Source organism: Phaethon lepturus, unplaced genomic scaffold, assembly GCF_000687285.1.
Source record: "Phaethon lepturus isolate BGI_N335 unplaced genomic scaffold, ASM68728v1 scaffold9452, whole genome shotgun sequence".
NCBI classification, from domain to species: Eukaryota; Metazoa; Chordata; class Aves; order Phaethontiformes; family Phaethontidae; genus Phaethon; species Phaethon lepturus.
Window position 1 is genome coordinate 395 of NW_010525509.1, and position 6263 is coordinate 6657.

Here is a 6263-nt window from a genome sequence, read left to right on the forward strand (position 1 = left end):
GGGTGACCAACTGGATCGGATGGAGCAGGAGCTCTCCAGAGCGGACCTCTAGGTCAGGCCAAGGCAGACTGGGGTTTTTTTTGGCTGTTTGAATGATGACAGTAGACATGTGTCAAGAACAGTGCTTCTTCTGCATGTTTTAATCTCTTGAAACAAGGGGCTGTCTTTCTCAGGGTGCCCTGTTTTTGGAGCAGGTTTCAAGCTGTAGAGGGAAGACTGTAGTGTTGCAGGGCAGGATTGGGTCTTTTCTTGGTTAATAGTGCCAGACTTACGCAACAGAGAAAGTCAGCACCTGCTTGAGGGCAAACATGGGAGCCTTCGAAGGGACCGGCTCCAAATCTGGCCACAGTGGCGATGGTGACACGTAAACCAATCTCCGTGAAGTAGGCAGATGCGCGTGGTAGGTAATTTACCTGCAAGGAGTCCTCGCATACGGCAGCGATGAGCTTATGGCTGGAGATAATGTCCGTCTTTTCTGTTTGGGCTGAATTTTATCTTCTGACATTGTCTGATTGGCAGGTTGCTCCATTCCTGTTCCCCAGGTAGTGCCCCTCCACTTAGCCAGGGCTAGTTCTGCTCCAGTACCTGCTGGAAGGAGCAGAGATGCAAATGTGAGTATAACGAAGGATGGAAGCCTTCCTCACACTAACTCTTGTGTGCAAAGCTTCCAGGAGCTTGTCTGGCTCTTGTTCTGCATTTTCAACCTGTTTTTCCTTCCTTGGGAGCATGCCTTGCCTTCCCCTCCCTATTCTTACTCACTGGAGCCAGGGAGGACACACCTTTCGCTGCTGCCTCATCCTTGGCTACTGCTGTGTGCTTTGTCAGCTTCCCTGCCTTCTGCACTGTGCCAGGCTCTAGGGAGGGACCCTGGCATAGTTGCAGTTAATGTCATGCTTGCTGCAGGATTTTTTGCTGCTGCTTTTTTTTTTTTTTTTTTTTTGGCAATACACTGCAATGGTAAATGGCAACTTTCTACATTATAATCTGGGTGTGGCTGGCTTGTGCTTGGATGCTATGGAACTTGATGGAAACAAGTTTGCCTGGGAGAATAGTGTTCATTGTGTTGGTCCTCCACTAACGTTGCAGCTTGATGACAGCAATGCTAGAAATGCCTGCTTAAAAATTTTAGTAAGGTAGACATGCACTGAGAACATTCTAGAGCAGTTCATAAGAAATGCTAGGATGCCAGTATTAAATTCCAGTGTGGGAGAACATTGATTTCATCAGTTGCTGCCTGGCAGCACTCTGCTGCTGCTGCCTGTGAATTTATACATTTTTGTTCAGTGCTGGCTGACTTCACCTTGAGAAACAGGTTCAGTCTTTCCAGTCTGTGTGACCCTGCTCTGAGGTCCCCTCAGATGAAAATCACTCCATACGTAAAGATAGTCTTCAGTCATGAGGGTGCTACTTGGCATGACGGTAGAGTCTACTTCTGGCCAGAAAAATTCAGGAGATAACGCAGGAGGACAGTCAACTGATGTTAGGAGTACTCTGAAAGTCTGCAGGGGGAAGGTAAACAGCTTTCCCCAGAGAACAGATTCCCTTCCTTAGGGTGGCCTTAAGGAGCTTCATGTTGGAAAGCGACTGCAGTTGTGAAACAGTGCGTGAGAGCTGTAGTAGGATTTCATCTCATTTTTATTTGGAAGGGAGTTTTTCAAGAGGGATTCTTCTCTTTTCCTCCCAGGAACCATTCCTCATTGGGCACACAACCTTCTCACCTTGGCTAATATGATGAGAAAAAACGCACAGACAGATTTCCTGCAGTCACAGCCAGCGAAATGAAGTTTGCAGATACTACACTGTATCTTTGTCACCCGCCCTTCTTTTCTAATCCTAGCTATATTAATTTATTCAGCGCTGGTTTCCAGAGACAAAATTAATTGGGCCAAGACAGCAGCTTTTTCCTGTAATTGCTTATCTAGAAAAGGCTTGTTGAGTATCTTCTCATGTAAATCATTGCCCAGCAGTGTGAAAATCAACCCACACTTTTGTGGCCGCTAATAAGAGAGATTTGAAATGTGGCTCTCGGCGCAAACTCTGCGTGAAATGTAACATACTTGAGTGTACTACATCATACCCAGTAATACACAGCATATGCTGGCATTTTACTTTGGTGCCTGTTTCTTTCCCAACACACTTGACAGAGCCCTGTTCCCCCGGCCTGCATTTGTGCCAGGGAAGCCATGGCTTCTTGGTACATGAAGTTGGAGCACAGGGAGGGAAGTACTTATATTTTCAGCTCAGAGGCAGTCAAAACACACTTTGGATCAAGATTATCCAGTGTATAGCTGAATGCCCTCAAAAGACATTTGAATCGACTTGTTACAGTGATGTTCAGTTCCCCATAGAGATCAGGGCCCCGTAGGCAACACCTGCTACGTGCCTGGGTATAAACCAGCCTCGGCTGTTGTGTTCTGTTTTGTGTTTTAATCAGTTTAGCTAGAGTGCTGTAAGAGCTTTTGTGGCCTTAATCTGTTTCATTGGTATCAAAGTGTTGACTGAGGGTAGGTAAACTGCCATAAGCTAATTCTGAATCGGAAGCAGTTCAAATGCTGGCAGAAGTACAACTGCCTCATCCATTTTCAAATAGATTAGCATGAGGATGCCGAAGAGTACGTACATGTGTGTTGGTATTTCTCATAGTGCGAGAGGCCTTGCTCCAAAGACTGCCTCGACTGGGAGTATAGACGATGGAAAGGGAATGGAAGGAGACTGACTTCACTCCTGCCACCTCTTAGCTGACTGCAGAAGCTAGGAAGCTCCCGAGTCTGGTGCCTGCCTGGACTGTTGTGTCCTTCCAAGATGAAGAGGTGATGTGCTACCTGGAACGGTATATAAGGGAGAGATTCCCCTTCCTCCACAATACAGCAGTGCCTTTGGCATTTGTTTCCCATGTGCGCATTCCCTTCTGTAGCAACGTCACAGAATTCAGGCTTTCAGAGCTCGAGGCCCTCTGAAACAGACTGGTGAGTCCAGCTGGCCTGCCCCACCCACAGCTCTTGGCCGGCCTGTTGGGGAGTGGAGTTGAGGAGCAGGGCTGAGCTGCCTTTTGAAAGAACTCTTCAAAAGACATGCCAGATGAAAGAGAAGCTATGTAAGAATGGATACAAATTCTGACTGTACCAGTTCTGGAAAGGTTCTGGAAAAACACCTCTCATTCACTTTAGTGCAATCTTAGTTTTAACCTCAGAACCCAGAGAACTTGCATCTCTTTAAGAGAGTTCTGTTCAGAAAAACAGAAATCCTCGGATAATCCCTACAGAATGTAAGAGGCAGTGAGGCTGCATTTGATGAGAGGGAACAGAGTGCCTTGTGTCACCCACAAAAAACACATTCTGGCAAGTGCTTAGTGGGTAGTTTTTGTGGAATCTCTGTTCTTGGAGATAGTTTTTCACTGGACAAGTCTCAGAGCAATGGGACATCCATCTTAAATTTGCCTTACTTTCAGAGGTTTGGATCAGATCAGCTTCACGGATCCCTTCTAACCTAACCTGTTCTAGGATTCTGTGATGGGGTAATAGATAGTTTTTGTTTGTGCTGGGCTGGTTTTTTGTTTGGGGCTGTTTTTTGGTGGGGAGGAGGGCAGTTTTACAAAAGAAGCTTTGTTACCCGGGTTTTAAGGCTGGAGAAGATGAGGCATCCTGAGAAATGCCCCATGTCCTGCAATGGACTAGGAAGGCAAGCTGCAAGCTGTAGTAAAATGCACCTGTAGCTCCCCAGACTGTTCTGAACATGGGATGATACAGCCCTCCAAAGAAGATGTCTCATTGTCCCATTCAGCATGGCTTTAGCATGTATTTATAAGCGCAAGATAACATCCCATGCATCTGCACCAGAAGCTTTATTACCATTTGAGCTGGGCTGTAAACGCCACGCCCTCTGTAACTTTTACTCCGTGCCTGACTCATTAAAATGACATCAGGTTGCTTACTAGAAACCATTAGACTTCATCACTATGTGCAGAGAGAAGTTTCCACTTCTTCCCTCTGTGTTTGACATCCTGCTTTGAGGGTGCTGGCTGACTTCCCTAGGTCAGCGCAAGATGTCTGCGCTCTTTATTAGTGTAGATGGCAGGTTTGGAACCGGTCCAAATTAGGTCAAGAAATCTCCTCTTATGTCAACTTAGCGTCCTTTGTGAAAGGACCACATTGCAGCTCAGCTCCTGGTGGACAAGGAGGCATGTTCAGAACAGTCTCATGGGCATCCCTGCTGGTGCTGTCAGCAAGGGGACTGCCATGGAGCGACACTGAGCAGCGCTTCCTCTACTTTTACCCACTCTGTTCAGTGTGAAGGGGAAGCTTTGTCTTACTGCTGCTGTTCTCCCACCAGCAGAACTGTTTGCAATGGTAGTGCAATCCAACGTAAAGAACCAGTCTAAACTTGCAGGGAAGTTGAGGCACAGCTTTACTTCTCTTTGATCAAGAGAATGGTCATACGGATGGGATATTCTTTCAGCTTGCTGCAGTGCTTTAGCTCTTGAGCAAGAACTTTACTGGTATCTCCAGCGGTCCACTCTGTTGAAAGCAATGGTTGCTAAAGTCAGGGCCATCAGCACTAGCCAACTGGCACAGCTGATGCAAACAATTCAATTTCTACTATGTACATTTAAGTCTCCTTCTCTCTCCCACTCAAAAGAAATCTCTAATGCAAAGCACCCCTGTGCATCTACAATATTGCTCATACAGGATGGCCAGAGGAGAAAGATGCTGTTTACTGTCCTACTGAAGGTGTTAAATCAACAGGCCTTGTGAGAGATGTGCAGAATTGATTTTTGCCTCCTGATTCCCTGCAGTGAGCAAGCATCTCTGGCATTAACACTCCAGTTTATTGGTTTCCTGCACACTAGAGATGGCAGTTTCAGTCATCAGAGCCCTTCTAAAGGATATGCTGTCAGTAGCACATGTGTACACTGCAGTCCTGCACCATCAAGTGATGTCTGATGCACTCTCCATCACATGTGGCTATGCAGCAGGTCTTGCACAGCAAGGAGCAAAAAACTTTGGAGAAACTACAGAGAAGGTCCAATAGTAACCAATAAACAGAGCAAAGCCTATGCATCTGTGGCGTTAGCAGGCCACAGGCAGCCACTGCATGGCAGTTGTGCTGGAAACAATCAGGAGTCTCAGAAGTCACAAAAATAGGTGACGTTTCCAACTGGGACACCGAACACAGACCTCCAGGGCACACAGAAATGGAGCAGATCCACTGCTTACCTAGGCCCATTTGACTGATCATGCCATGTTTGTATAGCACTTAAAGTACACCAAACAAAGACCGGTCAGTCGGCAAACCCTACCTGGTCAGCTGACGTGAGGAAGGTGTTACTGGAGAGGGAATGAGGCACAGTTGTGGAGTAGCTTGTGCAGAGCAACACGGCCTAGCTGAGCCAAGTTCATCAGGTGGAAACTCTCGTCTCTAGACTGTAGTGCCTCTCAAATACACTGCCTACATCTTGGCACACAGGTCAATACGGGATATTTCCCACCCAGGTGACTACATTTTGTATGCCTCTACATACAGCTGTAAACATTGCCTCTTTATCCATGGGCCTGCCCTCCTCTGCTGGCCTTCCCTACTTTTGGGCTCAGATAGTAACAGAGCAAGCAGCAGGCTGAAGGCAGCACTGCATTGTGCCCTTCTGATCAACTTGGGAGTGTGAATTCCTTGAGGGATGAGTTGAGAAAATTGGCTTTTGATGCAGTTTGTAAGGTCTTTGAATTTTAAAGAGAAAGCAAAAATGTATTATTTGAGGAAGCAACTCATCCCTTCCATCCTTTAATATAGGTCAGTGTTTTTTTTTGGAGTCTTTTCCAAAGATGTTTGGGCCTGGGAGGAAAGGGGGTGAGAAATGTTTTAAAAGAGGAGAGGCAAATAATTCAGAGGAAGACAATGCTGAGACATTTACTTTCTTAAGTATTCAGTCCTAGCAGTGGTCTTAGCATGGTAGTTACGTACATAATTAGGGTTGTGTGATGGCAGTGGGAATAGAAGCTACTTAGCAAAACATTGTATATTAAAGCAGATAAGTCAAGAGTGCAAGTTGTGCTCAGGCAGCTCTCAGGCCTGTTAAAGTCTAGAAGCTGTGCTAGGCACTAACTAAATCAAGGAGAGTCACTTGACATTTGCTAGCTGGAAGAGGAGGGTTCCCTTTAAAAGAGGGCTTCCTTATAGCCTTGAGTGATGGCACCGTACATCTGAGCTCTCTCTGGAAATACTAACACTGAACTGCTTAGAGAGAGGACAAGGTTATTAGCTTCAGCAGG

The 6263-nt window shown here is 46.3% G+C and overlaps 1 protein-coding gene across 1 annotated transcript in view; it reads left to right on the forward strand.

Annotated features, from left to right (window-relative positions):
* Positions 1-6263, forward strand: part of LANCL1 (LanC lantibiotic synthetase component C-like 1 (bacterial)) — a 17102-nt gene that overhangs the window by 167 nt on the left and 10672 nt on the right. The gene's annotated exons all lie outside the window — the stretch shown is intronic.